The sequence below is a fragment of the Pantherophis guttatus genome, chromosome 2 (assembly GCF_059756535.1).
Source record: "Pantherophis guttatus breed Tessera chromosome 2, ASM5975653v1, whole genome shotgun sequence".
Classification (NCBI taxonomy): domain Eukaryota; kingdom Metazoa; phylum Chordata; class Lepidosauria; order Squamata; family Colubridae; genus Pantherophis; species Pantherophis guttatus.
The window spans coordinates 136,342,837-136,363,406 of record NC_142064.1 but is presented as its reverse complement, the minus strand read 5'-3'; positions in this window follow the sequence as shown (position 1 = coordinate 136,363,406).

The window sequence follows — 20,570 nt, the reverse complement described above, 5'->3', positions numbered from 1 at the left end:
CTCAGCTCACCTCAAGAAAAAAAATATGTTTGAGATTATCCAGTGAAAAAAATGAAATCATTTTTTTTCTTCCCCTCACAGCAGACATGGCTTTTTCACAATTTAGACTACAATAGTAAATGTAATAGATAACGTTTCCCAGTTAAAGCCATTTCTCATTTCAGAGATTAGGAACAAATCTGGCTCTTCCCCAGATGGCCTGAGAGGACAAATCAGATCAAAGCTGGGCACAAAGAGATCTTTCAAATTCCCTTCCAAACTTGTAGGCAGAGACTAATGCATTTTCAGAATTTATCCAGGGGAAATAAGAAATTGTCCCGGAGTTTCTCAAGCGAGGCTAACAGCTGAATTCCTCCAGAAGAAATATAGTCATGATGATATTTATAGGGATTTAATAGGCCAAGGGAACCAGAGCCCGACACGATGATGGTGAAATGAAAGGCTGGATATCAACATACACCCCATTGGTCATTGGTAGTAATATAAACAGAAAAGCACATTGTTTCACTCATGAGAAGTTTTCCAATTTTTTCCCCCTTAGGAAGACTTTCAAAAGCAAATTATCATGTTGAATGAGAGCTGGTAGGAAAATCAGAAAAAATATCTCCTGGCACTGAACCAGATGTTATAGCAGCATGAGAAACAACTTCTTGCCAAATGCTGATACAGCATGTTTTTCATCTCCCAAATTGCTGAGGGGGCCCCCTCTTTCCTCTCAAGAAGGGTTATTTCTAACCCCAATTAGGGGTGGGGTGGAGGGGAGGGGTAAACCCTAGGGAGAAATATCCATAAAAGGAGGGGTGTGAGGAGAGGGAACACAGAGGGAAGGAAAAGAGCTGAGTTCCTACACTCCCTTGCTAAGCTTACAATCCACTGTAGCATTCAGAGACAAACCAGTTCCAATCTAACAGATCTGCCCCTTCAACCTCATTGAGAAATACAAGAGCATGACACAGCAAGAACATGGAGGAAATACCTGCAGAGTTAAAATGAAGTCTAGGAAGGACTTCATTGAAGAGATGTTTCCCTAATGAATACTACTCTTACGTTTTGGGAGGTGGTGGTGGTGGTGCTAAGAACATGGTCTTACACAGAAGACTGGCTGGGAAGTGCATATTCTTCAGAAGGTTATGACTTTGTTCTTGCAGATGTTTTAAAAAGGAGTTTTAAACAAGGAACAAGGGATTTACAAGAGGGGAGGTAGGACAGAATCCCCATAGACAGTATCAATTGTCTACATCAAGTTGGAGATGAAGGTGTGATTGTGGTTCAGGAGACTCAAGAAACCTTCGGTGTTGAGGGGCAAAGTGAATGCTTGACTTCCAAGTAGGCTAAGCATGTGTTTTATAAAGTTTAAAAACAAAAACAAAAAAACCCTGTAACCATTGAAAGTCAAGTAGGAGGTTAATCAAAAAGACTTTTACTTATCCCTGAAGTGGGAGGATTGTCTTATATTCAAAGCAGATTCTGTTCGAAGTGAAGAAGATGAGTGGGAGAATTGAGGTACCTAGCTATCAATGATACAAGCGAATGGCAGAAAAGGGTTAACAATGGAGATGTCTGCTCCCTATTCATTTTTTAAAAAATTTCATCCTCCTTATAGAGGGTAACTGGAGGAATGGGTAGAAATGGCATGCAGACCTCCTACTCCCCTTGAATAGTTTTCATCTCTCTTGATGGGTTTCGCAGTGATCAAATAGGTCTGATAATCCCAAGGATATTCATTTGGAAAAGCCATAGAGCTCAATGGGATTTACGACATTGTAATCATGCGTAGGTTTGAATTTCCTTACAACCCAGCACAAATGCCTCTGTCAAAGTTTTTGGGGTGCAAATGAAAGTGTGAATGTGGGGGTGGGGGGTGGGAGGGGGGGAAGGGAGCTCTTTTTCCAATGTCTTGAGACTTTGAACCCTAGTCCTAACCCGTTTCCATCACCCCACTAAAGTGATGTGTTCCCAGCCCTATGAACTGAATTTAGTAAGATTTCAAAATTACTACAGCATTCCTATTGTACTTGCTGGGTAAGATCCAAGTACCTACTGGCTTTCTATTCTCTTTCTCTATTATTCTCTTTCTTTCCTTATCTCTATCTCATTTATTTCTCCTCTCACCACCTCTCCAGCTTCCTCCCTTCCCTTTTTTTCTTCCTCATTTTGGACAATGCCTTATTTTGAAATGTGGCCTCTAGCCAGTCTGTGCGCACATACTGTACATGCGCTAATGCACAAAGATGTACAGTACAAAAGTATTGGAGGAGGAGGAACCGTCTGTTTCATTTGAAGCGGGCAATCGTGGTTTGAAAATGGACACCACATAGAGCTTTAGTATATGTTTAAATATATTTTTGTCTAATTCTACTTATTTTTTTCCCCAAAGGATCATCTTAATCTTCAAGATTGTCTTCCTTTCAAGTAAATATGATATGTGATACTCGGTGCAATGACTGAACAAGTAAAACTAAAGATGATTTGCAAAACAATAGCTAAGAATTATAGGTTCTTGAGGATGAATTGAGAGATGAGTCAGTTTATTTTTACTTAGAATCATTTTTTGAATGACCTATCAATTAATGCATCGTGTGAATTACATTTTCAATGTATCTAGAATTTGCATTTAAATCCAGTTCAAACTGTGAATTAGTTCAACCAGTCTAACTACTGATCCATGTTTGTTAGTATTAGTTAATTAAATTTCCCAATAGTCAATTCACTTGCATGTATTCAACTCTAAATTTATTTCCTCCTATATCTGCATCAGCTGCACATTAAGAAATACAAAATAATGCTTCCTAATTTACATGCAGTTTCCCTAGTGTACAGATCAATGTGGGTTTATGCATTAAAAAATTTGGATTAAAAAGTTTCTTTGAAAATTTATAAAGAGTATCCAGCCCTTAAGAACTGGATGGAGTATGGATACTGCAGAACATATTATGTTTTATCACTGTGACCTATATACATACCAAATCTTCTGTGTGAACCTTCTGGGAGAAAATAGATTGTGGTATGAAGCCTTTTTCTGCAATACATACACCCATTGAATGATTTGGACACAGTTCCTTTGAAGCTTGATATATTAATTATAGGGTTTTGTGATGCCCACGGCCATTTATTAATTAATTGTTTTTAGCCTTGTTTGTACACCGCCCAAAGTCATTTCTTTATAAGATGGGCGGGTACATAAATTTGAAAAATAAATAATAAATCTACATGGTATTCATCAATGATACGCAAATACTCCCAAGATATTAGTTCTGCCTCGTTGTGCCAAACCACTGGAATTAAAAACTTACCTAAGGAACTGAGGCTTTCTTCCATTTGGCCCATGGTCAATTTGGAAGCTGCTGAAAGGAAGACATTCAGGTCATGAAGTTTAACAGGAAATCCAACTGAATTGGTATTCAACCCAAGTTACAGTTTCTATGTCCCAAGAGCTTGTGATTGAGCTATAGCTTCTTCAGCAAAATGTGAAGGCGACATGTTCTCTTTCCCTTGAATTAACGTCCTGGGACAGATAATTTAATATGAGTTATGATTCAGCCAAGGGTTCATGTCCTCATTCATAAATCTGTGCCATGTAGGTTTTGTAGCTATCTGTAAATTGAAAAATGCCTGTAGATAAATGTTATGTTAAATATTTAAATAAATGCATATTTGAAAAAAAATCTAAGCATATTTTTCTTTTTTATTAAAAAAAAAGCATTGGTATATTTTGGAGCCATCAAGTACTGCGCTGACACATCCAGAAGTTGTAAGTATGAACCCTGCATATCCTGAGAAATGTAGGACTAGATTGTGTCTAAATGATATCACAATTCACAGAAATCTAATTTCTCAAATAGAGAAACAACATGCAACTATTAAAAATGAGGAAGTCCTACTTTCAGAAGAATCTATAATCTTTCTCAAGTAGCTTCTACTTTTTGGGGAGGAGCTTACTGAGGAACTATATTATAAAGAAGGAAAAAAAGCACCAAGATCCAGTTTGACTCAGTTCTCGGGACCAAATGTTTTTTCTTCCAAGCTTTCAGGCTCATGCTGGAGCCCATCATCAGAGAACTTCTCTCTCTCTCTCTCTCTAGATTATGGTTCCTGGCTGGGTGTCAGAGGTGGGTTTCAGCAAATTCTGACCAATTCTGGAGAAATGGTAGCAGAAATTTTGAGTAGTCCGGAGAACCGGTAAATACCACTTCTGACTGGCCCCGCCCCCATCTATTCTCTGCCTCCCGAGTCCCAGCTGATCGGGAGGAAATGGGGATTTTGCAGTAACCTTCCTCTGGAGTGGGGAGGGAATGGAGATTTCACAGTATCCTTCCCCTGCCACACCCACCAAGCCACGCCATGCCCACTAAGCCATACCCACAGAACCGGTACTAAAAACTTTTGAAACCCATCACGGCTGGGTAAGGCTTTTAGTTGTTAATTAGGGTGTTGAAAAAAAAAGCACCATTTTATATTTGCTTGTTGTTTGTTTATATATCATATTTAGAGGCTGCCTATCTCACTCAGAATGACTAATCTAGTGATTACCTCACATATAAGCTCCCAAACCCTAGTCTTACATACAGCACAAAGTCTGTGTTCTGTAGCCCACTCCTCTGCCATCATACTGTTCCAGTTCCAGTTTCTACTCTTAGAAAGAGATTTACACCAGAGAGCAATTTTATTTATTTATTTATTTATTTATTTATTTATTTATTTTCTATTAAAATTTATCTATTTATTTATTTATTAAAATTTATTTATTTATTTATTAAAATTTATTTATTTATTCATTCATTTATTTATTTTGTCAAGCACATATTAGATAACAGAAATAGATATAAACATGGTTATTAATACATGAAATGGTTACGAATAAAAGGGGGACATTAGGACAGGGACGGTAGGCACATTGCTGCACTTATGCACGTCCCTTACAGACCTCTTAGGAATGGGGTGAGGTCAACGGTAGATACTCTAAGGTTAAAGTTTCGGGGGTTTGGGGAATAAACCACAGAGTCAGGTAGTGCATTCCAGGCACAGATGGGCACAGAAGAGAAGATCGACTTAGGGCAAGGAGAAATTCTACTTGAAAGGGAAAGGAAGCAAAAGGAGGGAACAAAATAGAATGGAGATGGGATGAAGGAAAGAAATTACCAAATAGGGAAGCATTAAGGTTTAGGGAGGAAGTGATTCTTCAAGGCTTTGACTAATGTTTATAAAACTATTGAACGGATTGATTGATTGATTGAATGATAGTGTGCGGTTGAGTATTTTTTTTTTTTTTTTTTTTTTTTTTTTACTCCTGGTGGTCAGACAGATGTATTTTCTCCATAATAAGCAGTCCCTAGCCTGGAGTCATTCATGTCTTCCAACAGTGCTCCCATCACCATCTGATACAGTGGATAGTAATCTTTGAAGATTAATAGAGCAATAAATATGTCTATGAAGATTAATAGAGTGATAAATATACCCTGTTTCCCCCAAAATAAGACATCTCCTGATAATAAGCACAATCAGGCTTCTGAGCGCATGGCAATAAGGCCAAGCACTTATTTCAGGGTTCAAAAAAATATAAGACAGGGTCTTATTTTCGGCGAAACATGGTATTAGACTTCAAACTAGTCCTTCTGATACCCCTTAGTGCCGTGATGGCGAACCTATGGCACGTGTGCCATAGGTGGCATGCGGAGCCATATTGGTGGGCATGTGAGCATTGCCCTAGCTCAGCTCCAGCACTCATGTGTGCGTTGGCCAGCTGATTTTCAGGCCTTCTGGGCCCACCAGAAGTTGGCAAATGGGCTGTTTTTGGCCTCCGGAGGGCCTCCGGGGGTGGGTGGGTGGGTGGGGAAAGCTGTTTTCACTCTCCCCAGGCTCCCAGAAAGCCTTTGGAGCGTGGGGAGGGCGAAAAACGAGTCTACCGGGTCCACCGTGCCATCACATGCCAAAAGCGGAAGGAGCATGGGGGGAGGGGTGTCACACGTGCATGCACGGGGGTGGGGGGTAGGGCACATAGAATTATGGGTGTGGGCACGTGCGTGTGTGACCACCCCGCACTCCTCCCGCTTTTGACACACAATGGCAAAAAGGTTAGCCATCACTGTCTTAGAGTATATATGAAGAGATCTGAACCAGCTTGTTGACTGGGATTCCAAGCATATTTTGAAACAAAGGCCGATGATGCCTGCTTTCAGGTGTCAGAAAACACAATTTTTTTCTGGTGTAGGGGACTGACATAACTGACATACCCAGAAAGTCCTCCGTAATTTAATTTCCAGCATCAGCATGAGAGAATCATATTGCCCTCCCATTAAGCCTATTTTAATTTCCATGATTTTAAAAATGGTACTACCACCATTTTTGACAGTCCAGAACTTCTTCAGCAACAAAATATTGGGATGTTGTTGTGTTTCCCTGTGGCATCTTGGCTTCTCTCTGATTGCAATCTGCCTCTTTTCACAAGAATAGAATAGCACCTAGTTTTGTTTTAAGGAGTGCAACAAACCTGAAATGAATAGGAGTTCCTTTTTTTCTTTCCTCACATGATTATGTCCCTACTTCAGGGGTGCTATTCAGAAGGTTCTGACTGGTTTTGGAGAACCGGTAGCAGAAATTTTGAGTAGTTCGGAAAACCGGCAAATACCACCTCTGATTGACCCCAGAGTGGGGTGGGAATGGAGATTTTGCAATATCCTTCCTCCAGGAATGGGGATTTTGCAGTATCCTTCCTCTGGAGTGGGGTGGGAGTGGAGATTTTGCAGTATCCTTCCCCTGCCATGCCCACTAAGCCACGCCCACCAAGCCACACCATGCCCACAGAACCGGTAGTAAAAAAATTTGAATTCCACCACTGCCTTACTTCAAGCAGGGGTGTCAAACTCACGGCCCATGGGCCGGATGTGTCATGCACTGGCCACACCCATTCCCAGTTTAATGAAGGGGGGAAAAAGTCATGATACGTCACGTGATGACAACATGACGTCACGAGTTTGACACCCATGCTTAGAGGGATAAAGAGGGCTTTTATTTTATGACACCATCACCCTTTCTTAATACAAACGCAATGCGAACCAATAACATGGTGGTTTCCTCTGGCTTATAATGTTGTGTGAAGGTAGCCAACTGTACCAAATAGGTTGTGGTGCAACTGCAATTTATCCATTCTTGCTTATTAAAGTTGTTCATATTGTGAACATCCATATAGTACATTAACAAAGAGCAGCACAAACAAACTAACATTACAGAGGAGATTGCTTTAGCAGGTGCCAAATTATGTCAGGTGCTCCTGGATTCCAAGTAGCTGATAATTATCCTGGGACAGTTGATAATTAATGTGTGTTGCACTGCTGACATTCCAAAACTGTTATGACCTCTGGGTTTGACAAGGATGAGGTAGTATCTCCTTTGATCTGAGATACCAATTTATTTTTAAAATAATTTTTAAAAAAGGGTTTTTTTTTAAGCCTTCGTGTCTTAGCCTTGTTACACCACTGCTACTCTGGACAATGGATGCTTGCAGCGTAGAGTTCACTGCAACTCAAGACTCTCCTCCAGTGGTGAGATTCAAGTAATTTAACAACCGGTTCTCTGCCCTAATTATTATTATAATTTATTTATTGAATTTCTTTAATGATTTCTTCCAGTTTGCCAAACTGCTCAGAAAGTTAACAACCGGTTCTCCCAAAGTGGTGTGAACTGGCTGAATCCCACTCCTCTCTTTTGTTTTGTTGGCCAGAGATAGAATATCTATGGTGCCTGCAGAATATGTTTCTTCTGCAGGCACCATAGACACAATCAGTTCTCAATGGAAGAGTATCAGAAACCCAGAGGGGCCCTGAGAAAAGGTGACTTATTGGGCAAAAACCAGCGGTGAAATCCACTTATCTTCGCTACTGGTTCGGGAATGGGAACGCATGTGCAGAGGGTCAAAAACAGCTTGTAATGACATCCCAGTGGGTGGGTGGAGCCTCCTGCAGCCGCTACTGGTTCGTGCAGGCAGATAGATCTGGCTGGATTTCACCACTGGCATAAACCCCTATGGCCTTACAATATAGCTCTAACCAGTGGTGGGTTGCCCCCGGTTCGGACCAGTTCGCAAGAACTGGTAGTAAAACCAGCGGGAGGCTCCGCCCACTGACTCGGACATCATCAGAAGCGATCTGCGCATGCGCAGAAGAGTGCGTGTGCGTGCGAGCGGGCACAATGCGAACCGGTAGTAAAGGTAAATAGAACCCACTCCTGGCCCTAACCCTTATAAGATGCTAGGCAGGACTGCAGCACATAGAACTCAAGCCAAGTGGCTGACACTGATATTTGTTTCTCACTGTCTCAAACAAAGAAGTCCTTACTAAGTGGAGATACTATAGTGGAGTCTTGGAAGTTGTCTATGCCACACACTAAGATGTAAGCTATTCCTTTCCAGAAAGCAGAAACTCCTTGGGAGAAGGTTTTTTTTCTCCATATGATGTTAACTCACTCGATTTTCTTCTAAGTGAGAATCATACCTATTAGATCAGGGATGGGCAACCTGTAACTCTCAGGCTTCATGCAATTTTCTGGGACTGTTTCAATGACAACACCCGCCGATTTTTTTTTTTAATGACCCAGTTTCTGCAAAGACTAAGAGAAACCACAGATCTTTCCAGATGCAAAATCTGGGTGTTGCAGAAAGCACATAATTATTGCAATGTTGATAAGTAATTTTTAGGGATTTTCTTTTTTCTAAATATTGTAGTAGATCGTCATCAAAAAAGCACAACAAAGAATGTTCTCAGAAAGTTCAAATTGCCCAAGGAGCTGTTGATAGAGTTCTACAGAGGAATTATTGAGTCTATCATCTGCACCTCTATAACTGTCTGGTATGGTTCTGCAACAAGACAGACACAGATTTCAACGGATAATTAGAACTGCAGAAAAAACAATTGCTACCAACCTGCCTTCCATTGAGGACCTGTATACTGCACAAGTCAGAAAGAGGGCTGTGAAAATATTTACAGACCCCTCACATCCTGGACATAAACTGTTTCAACTCCTACCTTCAAAACAATGCTATAGAGTACTGCACATCAGAACAACTAGACGCAAGAACAGTTTTTCCCGAACGCCATCACTCTGCTAAACAAATAATTCCCTCAACACTGTCAAACTATTTACTAAATCTGCACTACTATTACTATTAGTCTTTTCATCGTTCCTATCACCCATCTCCTCCCACTTATAACTGTATGACTGTACCTTGTTGCTGTATCCTTCCGATTTATATTGATTGTTTCCTAGTATGATTCGATTGCTTATTTGTACCCTATGACTATCATTAAGTGTTGTACCTTATGATTCTTGATGAATGTAACTTTTCTTTTTATGTACACTGAGAGCATATGCACCAAAGACAAATTCCTTGTGTGTCCAATCACACTTGGCCAATAAAGAATTCTATTCTATTCTATTCTATTCTATTCTATTCTATTCTATTCTATTCTATTCTATTCTATTCTATTCTATTCTATTCTATTCTATTCTATTCTATTCTATTCTATTCTATATGGAAGTCAAAGGCTCTTTTATTTTTCTGATTTTACTGTGCTTGTTGCTCCTGCTATGCCACTGAAATTCTGAACAATGTTAAGAGAAGCAGCAACAATAACAGAACGGTGGAATAACAGAGGTGGAAGGGACCTTGGAGGTCTTCTAGTCCAACCCCCTGCTCAGGCAGGAAACCCTATACCATTTCAGACAAATGGTTATCCAACATTTTCTTAAAAACCTGTAGTAAAGGAGTATCCACAACTTCTGGAGGCAAGCTGTTCCACTGATTAATTGTTCTACTGTCATTTCTCCTTAGTTCCAGGTTGCTTCTCTCCTTGACTAATTTCCATCCATTGCTTCTTGTCCTCCCTTCAGGTGCTTTGCAGAATAGGTTGACCTGCTCCTCTTTGTGGCAGCCCCTCAAATATTGGAACCATTTTACCATGTCACTCCTAGTGACATGATAGAAGAAAAAACCTATCCTTCCTCCATAACTATCTCAGCTCATTTAGATCACTGGGCAATTTGTGAGGCTTGGGCTTCAAAGGAAGTGCTTAGGCAGGGGTGAAATCCAGCAGGTTCTAACAGGTTCTGGAGAACCGGTAGCGGAAATTTTGAGTAGCTTGGAGAATCAGCAAATACCACCTCTGACTGGCCCCAGAGTGGGGTGGGAATGAAGATTTTGCAATATCCTTCCCCCAGGAGGGGAGCGAATGGAGATTTTACAGTATCCTTCCCCTCGAGTGGGGAGGGAATGGAGATTTTGCAGTATCCTTCCCCTGCCCACCCACAGAACCGGTAGGGAAAAATTTTGGATTTCATCCCTGTGCTCAGGTGTAAATAACACCCATATGATACCCCAGCCCATTATCCAGCATTGCAGGCGGTTCTTTGTCCATCCCTGACCTAGATTATCAAACTACACCTTAGTGGTTGTGCATTCTGCAGCCAAACTGTAGGATGGACTTGTTTCTTCATCCTTCTATGGAGAAACACGGTGACTTTTGGCCCGACTTTGGCACCACTCAGTGAAACGCCGCCGTATCTATCTTGGAGTCAAACATGTACAGGCACGGCCAGGAAGGAGTTTCAGGCTTGAAAGATTTGATGCTATCGGGGAGCACTTCTTTTTGCTCAATCGTGTTCAGTCCTGTATTATTAAGCAGTAGCTGGCTATTAAGCTGGTCAAGGATGACGGAGAATGTTCCTGTTTGCAGAGGAAAGAGAGGGCCAGGAGGCAGCTGTCAGTTCCCAGCCAGCCACCATAGATTTGTCATTATGACAAATAGTGCCTTGGCTTTTGACCAAAACTGTAGATCCAGATATAGCTTAATGAAAATTCCCCCCTACCTTAAGGATTCCATTCTGTAATATATTCTGCCTTCTCCTAATATGCACATGAGGGACATGGTGGCTCAGTGGCTAAGACACTGAGCTTGTCGATCGAAAGGGCGGCAGTTCAGCGGTTCGAATCCCTAGTGCCATGTAACAGGGTGAGCAGTTTGAAAGCACAAAACCTAGCTAGTTTGAAAGCACATAAAAATGCAAGTAGAAAAATAGGGACCACCTTTGATGGGAAGGCAATAGCATTCTGTGCGCTTTTGGTGTTTAGTCATGCAGGCTACATGACCACGGAGATGTCTTCGGACAGTGCTGGCTCTTTGTCTTTGAAACAGAGATGAGCATCACCCCCTAGAGTTGGGAACGACTAGCACACATGTGCGAGGGGAACCTTTACCTTTACCTTTAATGTGCACATATCAATGGTAACAGCAGTGGGTCCAGTCTTGATATTACATCCTTCTACAGGCAGGCCTCAACTTGCAACCATTTGTTTAGTGACCCAAATTACAATGGCATTACAAAGGGGATTTACAACCAGTCCTCACACTTACGACCATTGCAATAGCCCTATGGTCATAGGATCAAAATTTGAGTGCTTGGCAATGGGCATGAATTTGCAGCATCCCGGGACCACATCATCACCACCTGTGACCTCCCCTGCTGATTTCCAACTAGCAAAAGTCAATGGGGAAAGCTGGATTCAGCTGGATTAACGATGGCATGATTCACTTAAGAACCACTGTGATTTGCTTAGCAACTAGGGCAAAAAAAAAAAAAGGTTGTAAAATCAGGCACAGCTCATTTAATAGCCACCTTGCTTAGCAGTGGATAGTGCGGTCTCAACTGTGGTCGTTAGTCAAGGACTACCTATGCTGCTTTATAACTTGGGAAGGTAGGCCAGTCCACCTCCCCTTTGCCTCCAGTTTGTTTCTCCTTTCTTTGCTTGGGTTTGATTTGTGATAGGCAAGACATAAGAAAGACATAAGGAAGGCTGAGCGCCAAAGAATTGAGGCCTTTGAACTATGTTGCTGGAGAAGACTCCTGCAAGTCCCTTGGACTGCAAGGCGATCAAATTTGTCAGTCCTAGAGGAGATCAACCCTGACTGCTCTTTAGAAGGACAGGTCCTGAAGATGAAACTGAAATACTTTGGCCACCTAATGAGAAGGAAGGACTCACTGGAGAAGAGCTGAATGCTGGGAATGATTGAGGGCAAAAGAAGAACAGGACAACAGAGAACGAGGTGGCTGGATGGAGTCACTGAAGCAGTCGGCATGAGCTTAAATGGACTCCAGAGGATGGTGGAGGACAGAAAGGCCTGGAGGAGCATTGTCCATGAGGTCGCGATGGGTCAGATATGACTTTGCAACTAACAACAAAGCCAAGACACTCATTGGATATTGAAGAAGGAGGATAGGAAGAATACTCACCCTTTTGAACTTTGGAATGGGAGAAGATGTCTCAGAATACTGTGGACAATCAAGAAAAGAGACAGATGGATCGTCAAACAAATCGACCCAGAGTTCTCACTTGAGGCACCAAGGACCAGGCTCGAATTATCCTTCTTTTATCTTGTGCAAAGGCTGAGTTGTCTGGAAAAGGTTCTAATGCTGGGGAAAGGTGAAAGGAAAGAGAAGAAGAGGGCCATAAGCAGCAGGGTGGATAGATTCCGTTCCAGTGGTGATGAAAGCACCATTGGGAGACCTGAAGGATTAGGTTAGGAATAGATTATCATGGAAAAAAATCTATCTATGTGGTTACTAGGTGTCGAAAATGACTTGATGACACATAATCAATTAGTCAATCAATCAATCAATCAATCAATCAATCAATCAATCAATCAATCAATCACTCTTTCAATTAACCCAGTAACAGTTTGAGAGATGTTTCAATATTCAGAAAAAGGGTGGGAATGGAGATTTTGCAATATCTCTATGCCCACCAAGCCACGCCCACCAAGCCACACCACGCCCACCAAGCCACACCCACAGAACCGGTAGTAAAAAAAAATGAATTTCACCACTGGTGGGATGTATTTCTCTTGAATTTTCATGGAGAAAGTTCTTCCTAATAAGTGGTTTGGGGGATTTCTTTCTTCTGTTGGGGAGGGGCACAGACTTGCAAAAATATGGAATAAATTCTTTTTAGCCTGTAATGAAAGCATTCAAATATGAGATTGTCCCACTTAACATTTGGAAGTGGAATAACTTAGATCAGAGGCAGAGTTTATGAGCCCTGAGGATCCTATTGGGCAGCGTACCGGATTGTGCAGTTCAAAAAGTGGGTGGGATAAAGAGAAAGGCATCAGAAGTGAGGCCAGAAGAAAAGGTAAACTTGATTTAACTGAAAGGTAAATAACATTAACTCCATAATTATCCTTTTTTTTTACCTGATCATCTGTTTTTTTTATTTTTTAATTTATTTTTATTAGCTAAAAAATACAAACAAACATAAATACAACGATACAACATATAAAACAAATGAACATCAATCAAGTCTTACGACTTACTCTTAAAGTTGTCACATCGGTAGACTGTTTTTCCGTGTTTATCTGTATATCTATAGATTTACATGTAAAGCATTAATATACCTGATCATCTGTTATTAGACTGCATCTCTAAAAGGATGCAAATGACCAGCTGTCTGCAAGGAATATAAATCCTTCCATTCCCCACCATTCAGTCAGAGCTGAAGAAGCTTCTTGAATATGAGAAGCAAAACGTCTTCAAAGAAAAACCAGAAAGTCCAGTTGCCTCTTGAAAAAAACAGCTCCTTTGGGACTGCGTGTACTTCTTAGCTGCTGGGATTGCAGCAACCATACGCTGGCTTGCAAGATAGTTTTTTAGTGTGCTTCTGGCCTACTGGTCAAAATGAGTGCAAATTGACTGATGCTGACCTCATTGTAGGGAATCGTGCACATGGCATGGATGTGACTAAGGTTGGTTCCCTAATGATACATAAAGGCTTCAATTGACCAAGCCCATCATGAGCAGTGGAGATCAACATTTATAGGGCCATTTGATGATGATTTTGAATTTGAAAGAATGCAACTCGGAATGTAAGAAAAGAGGAAGGATGTAATAAACTTGAATGAAGGCGGACTGCTCTTGTGAACGGAAGTTGATGAATACATGAAGGGAAGGGAAGATATAATTATAATTAAAAGAGCTGAAATGCATATAAAAATGATTGAATTGGTGTCATCTACTATATTATAGATTCTTTTGAAAGTAAGACTTCCTGATTTATAATAGTTGCATATTGTTTTTTTGTTTTTGTTTTTAACCAAATGTCTATGGAGATTCTCAATCATCCAGGTCATGGTTGTTCCAAAGGTGCTTTTTCCAAAAGGCAACTGGACTTTCTTGTTTTTTCTCTCTGAAAATGTTTCACTTCTCATCCAAGAAGCTTTTTCAGTTCCAACCGGTTTAATATGGAAATTTTAAATTTGGTTTTAAAGTATTGGGGTTTTAAATTTGTTCAGCCAAATTATTTAATTCGTTTTATTCTATTTTAAATTTTGCATTTATATTGTTTTATTCTATGGCTGTTCACCGCCCTGAGTCCTTCGGGAGTAGGGCGGTATACAAATTCAATAAAAACTAAAACTAAAAAAACAAAAAAAAAACAAAACCCAACCGACTGATTCTAACCATCCATTCCCCACCAGTCAGGTAGAATTTCCGGGATGAGAAACAAAACATTTTCAGAGAAAAACCCAAGAAAGTCCAGTTGCCTTTTGGAAAAAACACCTTTAGGATTTTCACTGAATGGTGATAATGGTAGAACCAAGAATGAATTGGGATAAATTGTGCAACTGTCAGGGTTCCAAGTAATATACCCATAGCAAGAAAAACTCAGAGGCACATAGATTCCTCAAAGAATAGTTTTATTGACTATATCATATTGGCACAGTTCACCTAATTAAAAGTAAAAGTTTCAGTAGAAGTGCTGTCCGGTTGCCTGGTAACTTCACTCCTCCTCTCTCTCTGGCCACCTGTGGGAATGTCCTTGGTTCCCAGGAGAAAGTTTTTTGTTTTGCCTATAAAATCCCAGCTATTTCTATTCCCCCCTCCCTATCCCTCAGCTCCAGTGTGGCAACACTGAAGCTTCAAAATGGTCAGGTCAGCTTCAGGATTGACAGCAATATTGTGAATGAAGCCAATCTCTGGGAAAAATTATGATGTCAGGCAAAATGAATGGATGAATGTGGGGACACAGAATAAAAAATACAGGGGGGGGGAGCCCTTCCCCATCGGACCATTGGGAGTGACAAAAATGAATGACAATTGTAACTGTCAGTGGCCAACTAAAATATATGGGGTACATCTATTCATCTGTATGCACAAATACAATGTTAATGAATAAAAAGAGGTTTAATCTGAAATTTATTACGAGGGTTGAGAGAAGTAATGAAGGATACAAGAGCAAGGAGAAATTTTGAATGTGGGACAAACACATTTTTGGTACTACCAAGACAGCACAGTACCTGTCTTGGGGGAAATGGGCATATAGGGAATGGAAGGGTGGGAAGAAACTAGAGTGAAAGTAGGATAAATGGGTTATACAAGCAATCCTCAACTTACGACCACAGTTTAGCCCAAAATTTATGTTGCTAAGTGAGACATTTGTTAAGTGAGTTTTGCCCCATTTTACAACTTTTCTTGCCAGTTGTTAAATGAATCACTATAGTTGTTCAGTTAGTAACATGGTTGTTAAGTGAATTTGGCTTCCCCACTGACTTTGCTTGTCAGAAGGTTACAAAAAGTGATGATATAACCCCAGGACACTGTAACCATCATAAATATGAGACAGTTGCCAAGCATCTGAATTTTGATCACATGACTATGGGGATGCTGCAATGATCGTAAGTGTGAAAAATGATCATAAGTCACTTTTTCTGTGCCTTGTAACTTTGAACAGTCACTAAAAGGACTGTTGTAAGTTGAGGATTACCTGTACAACATTTACAGCTGGGATCTGAAATTAATACGAATGCCAGGGCCACATTACCCAAAAAAAATGAGCTAATCAATGGGCCACATTCATACATTTGCAGAAATGCACAGATACCAAATATTAATACTAATCCACAAATAAAAGATTTACGAAAAGCAATTCAGTACTGTTTATAATGAATCATAATTCAACAGTTAAATTAAAATTATTGTTTTTATTACAGCATTCTTGGTGGTTTCATAAAAGCAAGAATGAATTGCCTCCCATAAAACCATAATACGTTTTATAGATGTGGGTTTCTCGAGGGAAACAAAACCTAAACTGATGCATGTTTGATCTCTTCTAGTTGCATCAAAGGTGCTTTTTCAAAAGGCAACTGGACTGTTTTTTTTTTCTTGAGGAAGAAGAAGAAAACGTTTCTCTTCTCATCCGAGAAGCTTCATCAGTTGGAAGCTTCTTGGATGAGAAGTGAAACGTTTCTTCTAGTTCTTTTGAGACAACTATGATCTGGATGACTGAAAATCTCCACAGACATCCTCCTGGTTGCAAGCCCCAATTTGTGTATTACTGTATATTTCCGCCACTGTCAGGCTCTTCATACACACCTTCGTTCCAGCACAATCATGCCTGTGCACAAGATTTGACCTTCTAACATAGATGTCCCTCATTGGTGGGTTTCAATTTTTTTTACTACCGGTTCTGTGGGTGTGACTTGGCGGGCATGGCATGGCTTGGTGGGTGTGGCAGGGGAAAGATACTGTAAAATCTCCATTCCCTCCCCACTCCAGGGGAAGGTTACTGCAAAATCCTCATTTCCTCCTGATCAGCTGGGACTTGGGAGGAAGAGAATAGATGGGGGCGGGGCCAGTTAGAATTTTACTACCGGTTCTCCGAACTACTCAAATTTTCCGCTACGGGTTCTCCAGAACTGGTCAGAACCTGCTGAAACCCACCTCTGATGTCCTGTCTAAAAACATGAACAGAGAGCAAGAAAGGCAGCCAGTCAGTGAAGAAAAGACCAAGATAGAAAAATCAAGGCAGGACCATAATGGAAAGCAGGGATCTCCAAAGGCAAACAGAAATGGAAAACTCAGTGTGCTTAATGCTGCCCACACAATGCAATCCAACAGTGAATTTAAGTGAAGATTAACAGAGGCAGAGTAACTGCAGAATGATGTTGATTAAAAAACGTGGCTCTGGATATGGGAGAAGAGAGTTCAATAGCCCTTGAGCAGAGTAAATGGGATTAAAAATTCAAGTCATGAAAATGAGATGAGGGAAGATTTTAAGTCCTTGGAAGATTGCTTAGAAACTGACATGGGAATGATTATGCTATATTTAAGTGTGGAATTGAAGCAAAAGCTGGTATCCAACAACAACAACAAAACAACGATGAAAAAATAGTTAGAAATGCTGGAAGAGTGCTGGAAAATGGAAAGATTGCAGATAGAGACTGAGAAAGTGGAGAAATGTTACATTTGATGTGATTGGCTGAGGAGTGGCTATGCAACTTTTTTAAACATGTAGATGAAGTCCGCATCTGTGTTGATGATGGGAAGAAAACCATTATCTTTCTGAATGAAAGGAAAAATAGCAAAGAGTGGGGGAAAAAAAGTGAGAGGATGAATTTCTTAAGTATGCTTGGGAAGGTGTTTGGTTGAATTCTGTTCAAAGTAATAAAGAGTAAAATTTGAGAAATTGCAATTTGGCCTTATGCTAGGATAGTTTGGCAGTTTAGATTTCTGTTTTTCAGCAGGTTAGCAAAGAATGCATGAGCATTCTTTGAGCACTGTGGTGGCCTAGTGGTGAAGATGCTCACCTCCCACTCAGAAGGTTGAGAGTTCAATCCTTGGTAGCGGCAGATATTTCTCTCCTAGGGTGCAAAGAAAAAAAATCACACTCAACACCATCCAGTCGTGCCTTGACTCTACCCTGAATTAAGGGATTAAGGGTCATAAAAGGGAATTCAGTAAAGAATGTATGAATGCAAGAAATAAAGTTTACCCTCTTTGTTGACTTAGAGGAAGTGTGTGATAAATGAATAGGCTTGAATTGTGGAATGTTCTGTACAAATATGAAATAGAAATTTGGATGCCAGATGTGATTGGGCTAATATATGTTGGAAGAAAAGCATGTGTGAGAATAAATAGAATGTTTAATGAATGATTCAGCACAGAACAGAATACAAGATATCTCCTAGGTTGTTATATGTATTAATGGAATGTTTGTGGTGACATTAAAGTTTGACAGGGGTCATGTGGATTTCATATGCTGATAATGCCATGTTGTTGGCTGAGAATATGAGTGATATTAAATAGATTACAATATACTTAGTGCAGATCTGAAAAATAATGTACAAGAAGCAAGGTAATTATGTTTCACAGGAAAAATGGAGAGAATGTGATTGCAAATTATACATAAATGATAAACAATCAAAACAAGTTGTTTATCTTTTTTGTACCTTTGTAATACCTTTAATAAGTAGTAAAAAGATGGTGAACTGGATGGAGACATTTCAAAATTGTATTAATGGTGGTAGGAAAGTATTAGTAGTCTATACTCTACTGTTTGTCAACAAAAATTAAAATGGCATTGCATAGGAGTATGCCTTGGCCATTTTGTCATATGGAATAGAGAGTTGAATACATTAGGAGAAATGTAAGAAAAGTTCAATGCATAGAAATAGATTACCTAATAAGTTTACACAATAAAACATACAGAGATAGAGTCAACAAGAATGGGCAGAAAAATGTGCTGCTTACATACTTGAGTCAGAGGTAACAATGCAAGTATGTAATTGTGTCATTTCTATCAAAATTCCGTTGTGTACATATCATCATTTTATGGTTTGTTATGGATGCTGTTGAGTAAAAAGACAGATGTCACGGAGAGTTGACAAGATCTTCAAAATGATACATGTGAAAAGGAGTAGGAGAAAATTTGCCTCCTGTGAACTTTTTCTACTCATGCTTGGAGGTTCTGCAGAGTTTTCTGAAACACAGAACTACCCTTCCTCTCTTCTGTTTTCCTAGTACCATTTGGGCTGTATAAATGACAACATCCATCCCTTTAAATCTGGAAGCACAGGAACAGCATGTCACCCCCATAGGAGGTGTTTGATCCCTCTCATCAAAGGTGACACTTTAGAAGGGAAGATGTATCTTCAAAACAGAAATTCATGCGAGGTATCTTTTTCTAGGCCATTGGTGCAGGAACTTTGTGGCTGAGAAAGAAGTGAGATCTTTGAGATGCACACAGGCAACTGAGTTTCACAGTACTTGAGATGATACTAGTCAAAGCTCAGCTCCTGGTCAAATTGTTCTTCAAGTTTAAACATTCATCAATTAACATAAACATCCATAATTTGCCCACCCAGATAATGGCTACTCTGAAAATGTGCAGGGCCTATGGGGAAAGGTGTGCAAAGCAAGTGTACACTTGTAATGTGTGCAGTTATGAAAGACTAGTTAAGAAAGACATTTTAATAGATCTGGTTCTGAAGAGGACATGTTACATTTTTCATTTTGTGTTCCCACTTTTAGCTTCTCCCTGATTTATCCACCCCAACTAGTTGAATTAAATTACTAGCAGAATGTCATCCCTTGTTCAGAGAAGAAAGTTGAGGGTTGGATGGAATTGCTTGGGATTATTAATTTGTTTAGCATATTTACAGTATAAGGCTATCGGACTCTGGTGACCATAAAACATTGAAAATGTCAGGAACATTTTAACAACACAAAGAATTATATACATTCAGAAGGGAAGACCACATGGAAAGTAGCATGAAAAATCTAATAAAAGGCTCTCTCTCCCCATTGCAACCTGCCTGGGGGAAAAACCAGAATATAGATCATATTGTGCACATTTTTTCCAGCTTTTCTAATGATGCATTATGTTGGCTACATTTGTTTCTACGCAAGCTTGGGAAATAATTCTTATGAAGATCTCTGCTCCTTGCATGTTGTGCCCAGGCAGGCAAAGATCATGATTTAAATACATAATATTTCAGGTGCAAGACATTTTTGCCCTGAAGTTTCTTTGCAATTAAGGAAACTTTTATTACTTGTTGTGGTTTAGTAGGGTACTTAGTATTGCTTGAATAGAAGCTGGAAACATTTAGCTGAACATGGTTTTCCAAACCACCCCAAAATCCTGAAATCATCCCTGAAAACAACTTGTTATTTAAATTGAACTTGTTTATAGTATTCCTTAAACCAAGGTGCCCACATTGCTGTGTTACATGCAATCTTCTTAGATGGCCATAGCTCTAGATAAAATATTGTACAGCTCCAATGATGCTGTAGCCCTAAGAAAAGCATGGTGTCACTCAAATGGCCCAATCTATCATTTCTGAGCAATTTACGTGGATTAGTAGAAAATCAGTCATTCTCACCTTGATGCTCTTCAAGTATTTAGCCTAAGACTCATCTCTGAACATTGCGTATGGTAGTGGCAGTTTTTGGAAATTGCAGGTGAACACATCCAAAGAAACTAATGTTAGGAAAAACTGACGTGGAGGTGCAACACAGTTAATTCTTCCTTTGTAGATTCCTCATGACACCGTTTATGTGATTCATAATAAATACACACACAGGTACATACACACAAATATACAAAATGGTCTTAAGGGGTTCCCCTCTAAAATGAACTTTTGAAGAGTTTTCTAGAGCTGAATGTTTCCTTAGAACTCTCTATGCAATCTTGCTGATTGGCTCCGAAGACTTCTACAAACTTCTGCAGAGCATCACACACCCAGATCTGT